General features: G+C 36.3%; 1 pseudogene; it reads left to right on the plus strand.

Annotated features, from left to right (window-relative positions):
- The first annotated feature begins 10358 nt into the window (after positions 1-10358).
- Positions 10359-10432, plus strand: LOC124509056 (uncharacterized; annotated as a pseudogene).
- Positions 10433-11411: the final 979 nt, after the last annotated feature.

Raw genomic sequence — 11411 nt, forward strand, 5'->3', positions numbered from 1 at the left:
TTTTTCTTGTAATTAATTTCTAGTTTCATACTCTAATGGTCAGATAAGATGCTTGATATAATTTCAAATTTGACATTTTGCTGTATTTATTGAGACTTGTTTTTTCTGGCCTAACATGTAATCTTTTCTGGAGAATGTTCCATGTGCACTTGTGTGCAGCTGAACCCCACCAGACTCTATGTTTATGGTGGGGGATGGTCCAGTGAGGCCAAAGAAAAGACCTAATTTTTAATTTGTGGTTACCATTGGTTCATATATATCTTATGTTATAGCAATCTATATTAATGGTCACTTATATTAGAACATATTCTAAAAACGCTAAATTTTTACTAGCCCTCCATGTTCTATGCATATGATGTAATACTTTATATCTTTTTATTTTGTGTATCCCTTGACTAATTTTTGTAGATGTAATTGATTTTATTGTGTTTTAACCTCCATACTGACTTTATTAGTGATTTAAACTGCTACTTTCACTACATTTTTGTTTTTACTCGTGAAAATTTTTTTCCTTTCATAGTGGTTTTCAAGTTAGGCCTTTTCTTTCCTTTTAATTAATCCCCTTTAACAGTTCTTGGAAGGCTGCTTTAGTGGTGATGAACTTCTTTAATTTGTGCTTGTCTTACTCCTTACCTCTCCTTCTATTTTGAATGATAACCTAACTGGGTATAGTATTCTTAGTTATAGGTTGTCTTTGGTTTTGGTTTTGGTTTTTCCTTTTAGTACTTTGAATACATCATGCCACTCCCTTCTGGCCTGTGAAGTTTCTTCTGAAAAATCATTCAATAGCATTAAGAGGTTTCCCTGTTGTATACCTGTTTTCTTTTCTCCTGCTGCTTTTAAAATTCTCTCTTTATTATTACTTTTTGCCCTTTTATATATTGTATGTTATGATGTGGATCCCCGCTCCCCCCACCCCCCCAGGTTCATCTCATTAGGAGCTCTGTAATTCCTGTCCCTGAATGTCTGTCTTACCTAGATAAGGGAAGTTTTCACCTATTATTTTTTCAAATAAGTTTTCTGCCCTGTTCTCTCTTCCTTCTTCTTCTGGGATCCCTATAATGTGAATGTTATTACACATGATAATGTCACTGAGTTTTCTTAACCTATTCTCATTTTTTTCTTTTTTCTTTTTGCTGTTCAGTTGATTTTTATTAACCTGTCTTCCAGCTCATCAATCCATTCTTCTGCATACTCTATTTTGGTGGCTGAATTTTTCAGCTCTTACTGGTTCTTTTTTATATTTTCTACCTTTGTTGAAGTTCTCAATGAGATCATCCACTCTTTTCTCAAGTACAGTGAGTATCTTTATGATTGTCACTTTGAATTCTTCCCAGAATGGAGTCAATTTGGAGTGATGCTGGTCCTGGCCAGGGCTGCCTTCAGTGTAGGGTGGGCTAGGAGCCATTTTGGAGGTATGCCTGCCCAGAAAGGTCGGTGAATATATAGGGATGATGTGAATGTATAGGAGGAGTGGATCATGAAGTGTTACCATGGTAGATGGAGAGTGTTAACCCTGGCTCCTATAAGCATCCAACTACCTCGACTGGGTATGGGGAATGAAACAGAGCCCACCAGCACCTTTGTCTCTGAAGAAATTTCCTGAATATTTCTGCCCCTTCAACACATGTTCTAAGATTAGTCAATAAATGTTTTTCACATATATCCCCAGGCACTTTCTAAACTTCTGCTTTTGTGCTGTGTCTTGGGACGAGTTACTTAGTATGGTGGCTCTTTAATGTTGAACGCTCAGTTTCCTATCACCCTGTGGCCCTCCCACAGGTAAGTCCTGCTCATTTTGAAAGCCCAGCGTTTCAGGGACTCATCTTTCCAGTGTGGGTCCCCAATGCCAAGGGTGCCCCCTGTGGGCTTCTCTCTGTTGATGATGCCCTCCCATTTGGGGTTAGTTTCATGGGGGGGGGGTTGGTTCTGAAACACATCTTTGCCACTTCTACCCTTTTTGATGTGGTCTTCTCTTTACAGTTAGCTGTAGAAGTTTTTTTCTTCCAATCTTCATGCCATTTACAAACTTATTTGCACCATAATCTTCGGGTGTCCATGACAAGATGTGCTTAGGATCCTCCTACTTCACCATCTTCCCTGTGCTCCAGTCCCAACTTATATTTTATTTGCATTTGCCTGGTGTATATGTTCTCCTTTTATTTTTGACATTTATAAATAATGTTTAGTTAATCACCTTATTTACCATAGAGTTTGGATTTTTAATTTAGTTTTATATATTTCATTTTAGTACACAAGTTAAGCCTATCTATATTTACATGACAGATGTTTCAATTTAATTCTATCATGATTTTTGTTGTTGTTGTTATACATGCACTTACATACACACCATCAAATTTAGCTTGAATTCTCTTATATTCCTTTCTCTTTGCTCTCTTTAATCTGTACTTTTAGTTAATACAATTAATGTTCTTGGTGTTTACTCATGTATTCTTAAAATTTTACCACTTATTTTTCAGCTCTAAATGATATCTTAAATATAAGTGTATGTAGATTACATACAGATATATTTATATTGTAGATGTCTATATTATAGGTGTTAAAATGAGGCAAACTTTCAACATTATTTTTCCTCATTTATTAATAGTATAATTATTCCTTTTTTAACTTTATTTATTTATTCTGAGAGAGACAGAGACCATACAAGTGGGGAAGGGGCAGAGAGAGAGGAAGACAGAGAATCCTAAGCAGGCTCCACATTGTCAGCATAGAGACCGATGTGGGGTTGAAACTCATAAAACTGTGAGATCATGACCCGAGCTGAAACCAAGAGTTGGACACAACCAGCTAAGCCACCCAGGCACCCCATTAATAGTATAATTATTCTATTGTCAGAGTGTGTAATATTTACATCACATTTTGTCACACTTCCCCATTTTTTTTTTCAGAATGAAAAATGACATTAGCTTGTATAAATGAAGGAGAACTTGGCTAGTTATGAAATCTTTGCCTCACATTTTCATTCTTTAGTAATTTGTGGGTGGTGCTATACTGTCCTATAATACAGGGTGTTGCTATGAAAATGATTTTCCTTCATTTACAAGAGAATTTTAATTTTTTCTGGCTGCTCAAAAGATTATTCCTTTTCATAAGAGTAATACATTTACTAGAATGTGCTTCACCTTGATTAATGTGTTGTGCCTTTGTAATATGTAGATTCATTATTTTTACAAAAATATTTGAATTACATTTGTTTCCTTTCTTTTGGTTTTCTTCTCTGTCAATTCCATTTATGTGTAAATCAATCTTTTTCATATTCTGAATTTCATATTCTTCCTAATTATTACCTTTTCATGTCTTTCTTTTGTGTCATTTTGTTAATTTTTCTCAATTTTCACAATTTTTTTCTTTGCTTTTCAGCAATGTATTCTCCATTTTGTCCCTTTTAATTTAGAATTAATTTATGAAACACTTTTGCCTGTTTATTTTTTGGTTCTTTCCCTAAATTTTAATATTTTTTTCCTTCTCCTATCTATCCATATCTTTCCTGAGTGCTTGTATTTCTGTTTTGAAGATTTACTCTGTAATGATTTCACTAAGGTATATATTTTTTAAGTTATGTTAGAATATTTGACCTATACTTTGTGTAAGCTTTTCAGGTGAAATAGTCTTCTAGTCAGTTTTGCTTTTATTCATTGATTCCGTATGCTATAATTGCCATTTTTCTTATATCACTTTCAGGGGTACTATATTTGTACTTTATGTTATTTTTATTTGAATTAGTTGAGTTTCCTTGGGCCATATATCAATGTAACCAATGAAAAATGGAGGGGCCACAGACTTCATCAGATTTTTCTGTTCCCGGCCTCTCTCTTCTTTGGCTATAATGGCATATGACTCAGATTATGAGCCTGACACATTGCATGCACACTGTGCCAAGAGAGCCTATATAATGACACACTCTTAGTTAAAAAATGGCTGTTCTGTGTGACCAAATAACCTTTATCTCTCACTCAGGAACTGATATAGATTGGGAGACCTGCTATTCTTAACTTATCTCAAGCCCTGGTCAGACAAAAAGGATAGTTTCTATTTTTCCCAATGTTCTCTTTACTTTCAGAGGCATTTCTTTTTTTGCCATGAGTCAAATTTTGGACCCCAGATTCTTTCTCCCTGTACTTCCTCAGCTTCTGCTTCCCCAAGAAATGAACTCTGTTTGATTCAGTCTGTGTCATAACACTTCAGACTCCAAAATTATATAATTTCCAGGAGAATATATTTGCTATCAATGTTAGACCCCTACACATAACCTGATGTTCCTAGCACATGGCCACATAATTTTGGCTGCCCACATTAATTGTCCTCGTCTCAGTTGTTTTTGATCACATTTACATTTAAAGTGGGTCTCTTCTATGTGCTAGTCTCATTGAAAAAGTAGTTTGTAATTTTTCTTCTTTTGTGGGGGGGGAGTTCCGTATGATTTTCAGGCAAAAATGTAGGAAATTTGAGAATAAACTGCTGCTCTGCTCTTTCTAGACCTGGATGTGTCCGTCTAACACTTGATGAAACATGGTATATAACGTTTCAGTTGAGATTTCCATAATCTTATCAACCCTTCTATTTCAGAATATCCAGGCTCAGAAAGCTGTTTTCAAAGAGCAGTAATCAAATGGAAGCAAAATACCATTTTATTAAGTTCTGGGGAAGTACTCAGTCCCTCCTAACGCAGAACTTCCATAACCTTGGAATGGAGATTGCTATTTAACCTGTGCTCTCCTTCTTTCCCCTTCATGTAACAATTAAGATAGGCAAGTATGCAGCAAATTCTGGCATCACCTCTTCACTCTGTTGTGGGTGAATGACAGAGAACAGACAGAGGAGGATAAGATATAGTCAGACCCCACCCAAGTGAGCTTGCTCTATGGAGAACACAAAGCACAAGAGAAAGACTGCAGATAGGTTTGCATTTAAGGCAAAGTAATCATGCCTACTGGTAAACCATGGCTCCTCTTTTAGGTGAGGTGTGGTGTGAACGTAGTAAGAGGAGAGAGCAAGCATGTTAGAAGCATGGGTGAACGAATGGAAGTGTAAAACAGGTGTCTTCTAGTGAAGAATGAGCGACTGTGGGAAGAAAGGGAGGATTTTTCTTCCTCTACCACCTGACATATAATAAACACTGAATAAATATTTGTTAAATACAACTTATTGTGACCTATTTCAACATTTACATATATGGGACATTTTGGGAAGTCACTGCCCCAAGTTAAATCACCTTTGAATATTTAACCTAAGAACTTTATTTTATGGAATTTTCTACTGTAGGCATTTGTTCCTAAATGTTTCTTAATTAATTACACTCTGGACACGGATCATGCAAACCCAGTCATTTCGTGTCCTAGGAAACGCAAGTCTGTATAAAGTCCTGCCATAGCATAGACAGGCTTTGTTGTTGTGTTCCAAAATCAGGTCCTCTTGTAGGACAACAATTGTGATTAAGAGGTCTAGAAAAGTGTAAAGAGGCTCATTTTCATTGGAAGAAATATTTTAAAGCTTTAGAGGCAAATTAATATGATTATAATTCATCTCCATAATGTTGTATATAATCAACAATTGGTCAGTTTCCATAAATTACAAGAATGTGTTCACATTGCTCTTAGAAAATTATTTCTGTTTTTCTCAGCATCATTTAGTGGAAAAATAGGGAAAAAAACAACAGTCACAGTAATAAAATTAAATATGCATACAGAAGCATAATTTCTCATTTGGATACTTTCAATAAGCCACCAAATTAGAATGGGTTGGAAGTCTACATTTATAGTACCTAGTATAGTTGCTTTGATCCCTGGTTGCACTGAATACTTCCCTCCCAGTCTTACCAATGTGTTGTTTTGTGGGTTGAGGGTAGTTAAGTAAAAAAATAGAGGACCCTCTAATCCAGGAAGATGGTCCTGCCTGCAAACGTTGATCATAAGATCAGACTAAAAGCAAAACACAAACCAAAACAAAAGCCAAACCAAACCCAAACAAACAAAAACAAAAACAAAACAAAAACCTCATGTGAGTAAAATAACAAGTACTAAATAATAGAAACTGCAATGTTTGAGTGTTTTATTATAGGCCAGTATGGGTTTTAACAGCTCCATTTTAAAGATAAAGAAATTGAAATGCAAAGCATTTCATCTGAGATCACACAATAAGCAAAAGGCAGAGCAGGGACTTGGGTCCAACTACTTTGCATTTCATAAACCAAGCCTTTCTTTTTTGCCACACTGGCTCTTCTAGAAGGCCCTGGATAAGCAAGCTCCAATTTGGACCATGAACAAAAAGAATGCTGGAGATTCCATTTTATGTGGTGTTTTGTGAAAAATACATATGTGGCTAGAGGAGCTTAAAGAAATAGGTCCAGCTGGTTAGCTCATAGGATTTCAAAATTACATGTCTAAAAATGAAGTCAACATATTTCCCCAAACCATTTTTGCTACATGTCTCCTTCCTTAATGAGAAACACCAACAGCTACTGTATTTTAGAAACAAAAACTAGAAAGTCTTCCCTAACTCTTCGCTCACTGATGTCACCCTTTATATATATTGTTAAATGTACTCAGATTTCCTTCATGAATCTCAAGCCTGGATGCCTCTCATGATCACTACTCTAGTGGATTGTTAAAGGAAATCCCCACCTCTCAATTACTGCAATAGCATCCCAAATGTTTCTTCCCTATTTGTGTCCTTACCATGCCCAGGCCCTCTCCATCCGATGCTTCACCCTATAATTTAGCATGATTTTTTTAATGCTAGTTTTATCATGTTACTCTGCTGCTTATAGTCCTTCTCAACTCCTCTCAGGATAAAATCCAAATGGTATAGTGTATAACAAAGATAAGAGTGTACCTCATCTTCTCCAGTTTAGCAAGAAAATCTAATTGCTGACGGGTCTGGTGAAAATGATCAGTTCAGGTTTGGACATCTTTACTTTGAACTGCTTATGGTATATCTGGTTGGAAATGTCCACCTGGCATTTGGATAAATGTATATTAAGTAATCTTTGCTTTCAAACAAAAAAGAAACTGGGTCAAGTTATTCATAGGAAAATACTAGGCAGACTGTTGTCACTCATCCCAGGAGCATTTCTTTGCCTTAAACAATTTTGAGAAAATACTAGTTCATATATATAAAATCATTTCAAAACATAGAACCTCAAGCACAGTGGAATGGAGTTGGAAAGATATTTTTTAAGGGTGGGTTTTGGTCCTTTAAATCACGATGCTTGTGTATTTCATATATGCGATAAGAGGTGCTCATTTTAGAGAAACTGCTGGAAAATTCACCGTGGCTGAAACATGCAAATCAGCACAGAATGTTTGCTGGAGGGTAAATCAGAGCAATGCCATTGAAGTAGCCTGTATATGCATATCTCATTGGTGACATCTTGAGCTCTGTTAATCAATTCCTATTTGAGATAAATGCATCTGCTTGTATCTCAAAAGACTAGATTCACAGAACCGTGACTAAGATATTTCATAGATGCTCTCCAAGGACTTTAAAAGATAGACGACAGGAAATTTACTAAATCCATACAGCTAACCTGGAGAAAAGGTTAAGCAAAATTCAGAATCCTCCTTCACAGTCTGCAAATTTTGATAAACAGTGTCATAACTTTGTCCTCCTATTTCTAGAGATATTTCATTGTAATGATATCTGTATTACTGGGACTTACAGGAGGTGCTAATTCCTGTCCCAGAAAATAATATATCTCAGAATTTCATTCCCCCATTGACAGGTTCCCTCCAAATATTTTAGAAGCAGGACTTCTATGCTTAGGAAAAAAATGAACAAAAAGTATCTGACAAGGTAATAGAGAAATGGTACGATTTTTGTTTAGAAGGAAGTGCTACAGAATGTGGCTTACAATTATGCACAGAACTCCTAAGGGCTATCTAAGACATCTTTACCTTGGATTGTTTCTCTCCTAAATCATCTATAATAGAGGCCCCAGGCGTTGGGAAGTAAACCCTGAAGCTCACTGCACACAGACTCTAAGGGGTATCATTTTCATGGTTCAGTTAACAAGAGAAGTGAAACTCACACCATTATTTGACTCACTTAAAATGTACGCCTTTTGTGTTTTAAGCTCTCCTATCCCATGTATTCACAATTATTTGGCCCTTAGCGTTCTCCTTGAAACTGTCCTCCTCTGCCTAATTCTCCTCTTGTTCCCTATGACATTTTTTACACCATAGCTTCTAGCTATCCCTCAACCACAAAGGTGGTTGTTGAAGCTACATCCAAAAATACCAGCTCCCAGGAGCTGTTAGTTCTGTGCTTAGAGTATAAAACGGGTCTCAAGCCTGGGTAATAACTGAATTCATGAATCTCAATTCCCAGATGACATTAATAGCAGCATAGAGCAGGAAGCAGAGTTATGTTAATTTCTGCAGGTAATGTGTGAAAGCAGATAGGGAAAGCTTGAAAGGTCAACATCTGCTGTCATGCAGGAGTGTTGCAAAATGTGATTGGCCAGTAAATGTCAACACCATGTTCTAAAATCTACATGCCGCCCCTTCAATTTAATCTTAGCTTGCAGCCCAGCTAACAATCATGCAGCATGTTTCAAAAGCCCTTGAATTCTAAAATGGAATTGTATGATTGCATTCCCATGGCAATAAGACACCTGTAAATTACAAACTTGTCATTTAATCAGCATAAATATAGGGAGTTTGTGCAACCACTGGAATTTTTTTCATATCTATTTTCAGGGAAGGCTGAAGACCTCTTAATGATTATATACCGTAACGGACTGCAAGTCTAACTGTTGCCATGGTATTATGTATTTCTTTTCTTTTAAAGAAGTGACTGGAATGTAGAGCAGATAATGAATCTAATTGATTGTCTCCTGCTCCACACAGATATACTTTATATTCTCTCCCTTTTGTGCTCTTCCTACCTTTCACTCCAGACTGGATTCACAGGTATACATTTGTTCAGTGACAAGAATGGCTGTTATACAGAGCAACTCCCACCTTATAAAAAAGAAAAATAATCTTCTCTGAAAAATATAACAAAAAAAGTGTATGTAAAAAGAGCGCAGAAGAAAAAATTACCATTCACTACACATATGTCAGATTAAATTAACGAAGAAAAAGACAATGTGTTTTTTTGTAAGAAAAAAAAGCATAGTCTGTACACTCATAGTGTCAAAGGTTATGTATAAGAAGTTCTCTTTAATTTAATATGAACTTAAGTTAATGATTCTTAAACTTTCCAGATACTCAAATTCAATGAGTCGTTAGCGTATTTGGTAGGTACTAGGTTTTTAGATTATAATTATTAACATGCATTTGCCAACTGGAATCCATTATAGCACAAACACAAAATTTAATACAATTGACTTTTATCCTCATAGCATTTGCAAATAGACCAAAAATAGAATTAATTTTTTTTTGAGTTGACACACAACTCTACATTAATTTCAGGTGTACAACAAAGTGATTCAACTTCTCTATATGTTATGCTGTGCTCACCATAAATGGAGCTACCTTTATCACCATCCAATGCTTTTACAATATCACTGTTTCCTACATAGTGCCTTTTATTCACAGGACTTATTCATTACATTACTAGAAGCCGAAATTCCCACTCCCCTTCACCCATTTTGTTTATTCTCCACCCCTCTTCCCCTCTGGCAACCATCAGTGTGTTCTCTGTCAAAAATAAATTTTTTATAGAGGTCTTTTAGCTTAGGTAATTATTTTGGATAGAATTGTAAATACTTGGCTTCAGAGTACCCAGATTTTCCCCATACAAAGTGGACTTACAGACTGGAGATAGCAGAAAATGGGTCCTAATAATTTTCTTTGAATAAGATAAACATTTATAGATGAATCAATTTAATCATGAGAGAGATTTGGTCAGAGACCTATGATCTGATGAGGAGACTGGCTAGACCTCGGGTTTTTGGATGCCCTGTCTGAATCTCTTTATCATTCTTAGAGTCCAGGTAGCATTTTCACATCTCTAAGAATGGCAATAAATAAGTTTTAAAAGAGGTCGCTTTTTCCTTTTTAAAAGGAAATGGATACAGGCACACATCTCTTGAGTTATGGTGTGCCACATTTCATGGGTTAGGTACTCCTGTTAGGGTTTACACAAATTTAGATTAAGAAACAACAACACATGCACCTGGGTGGCTCAGTTGGTTAAGCGTCTGACTTCAGCTCAGGTCATGAATGATCTCACAGTTCATGAGTTCAAGCCCTGCATCGGGCTCTGTGCTGACAGCTTGGAACCTGGAGCTTGCTTTAGATTGTGTGTCTCCCTTTCTCTCTGCCCCTCCACTTCTCACACTCTATGTCTCTCTGCCTTTAAAAATATGAATAGAAATTAAAAAAAAAACAACAAAGACTATACTTTCAGAATCATTTCTACATAGTTTGTTACTGGAGAAGTTTCTCTGAACGTGTAGAGTACTTGGGGAAAAACACAAAAACATTGCTTTAAATAGGAAAAGGACCACTAGATAGAAAATGATTAATTATCACAAAACCCTTTGCTTTTACTGACAACTTAAAATACAAATGTAATGCCTGCCTAACTGTGAATATGTAAAATGTCATTTCCTTTGTTTTAGTGATGATATGCTATGAAGATAAAGCACTTGTTAAAGATGTCCACCTTTCATTCTGCACAAACATTTGTTAAGCACGTACATAAATCAGCACAACTTTGTGCTTTCCACCATGAACTATGTTGGACAGGTTTTTACTTAAGCTAAGAAACCCTTTAACTGAAGTATGGGAGTGGGGTGCTGGCTCCCTAATGTTGGCTATGGAACTTTGGGCAAGATGTGCCATACAGTTTGTCTTTGTAAGTTTATGTCTAATTCGAGAATATGACGGACCAGTGAGGACTTGGCCACCCTTTCATGCTTAAACTAATAGATGTTAAGATGTTATGGACGAATATACAATTGAATGAATCAGTATGAAGGATGCCACATTTTACAGAAATCTTAATAATGGAGCTATACACGGGACAGAGAGTGAGTAGGACCGGTGACCACCACACAGTGGCATCAGCAAAATAGTGTCTAAGACATATCAGATGTAGCCATCCCATTCAGTCTGGGAAAGACTTTGGCTTTCATTTTCAGCACCACAGGGTAAGCTGGTTCTCCAATTCAGGGGGATAGGACAATTTCAGAACTGGAACAGAATCTCAGAGAAGATTGAAGAAGGGTCTGTTTGAACCCATGATCACACAGAAGGTGTTAGAGAAGTCCTTCATTGTTTGGGGGAGGTCGCCGGTGCTGGCATTGTTACCTGCGCAGCGGCACTGGACCTTACTATTAGAAAGCAGGATCTCTTGTTGAACTTGATTTCCTCCAAACTGGAATCTTTTTTTTTTAATTTTTTTTAATGTTTATTTATTTTTGAGACAGAGAGAGAGCGCGA

This window comes from Lynx rufus, unplaced genomic scaffold (genome assembly GCF_022079265.1).
Source record: "Lynx rufus isolate CCGP_SWC_20201006 ecotype Redwood Valley unplaced genomic scaffold, mLynRuf1.p SCAF_13, whole genome shotgun sequence".
In the NCBI taxonomy this organism is placed as follows: Eukaryota; Metazoa; Chordata; class Mammalia; order Carnivora; family Felidae; genus Lynx; species Lynx rufus.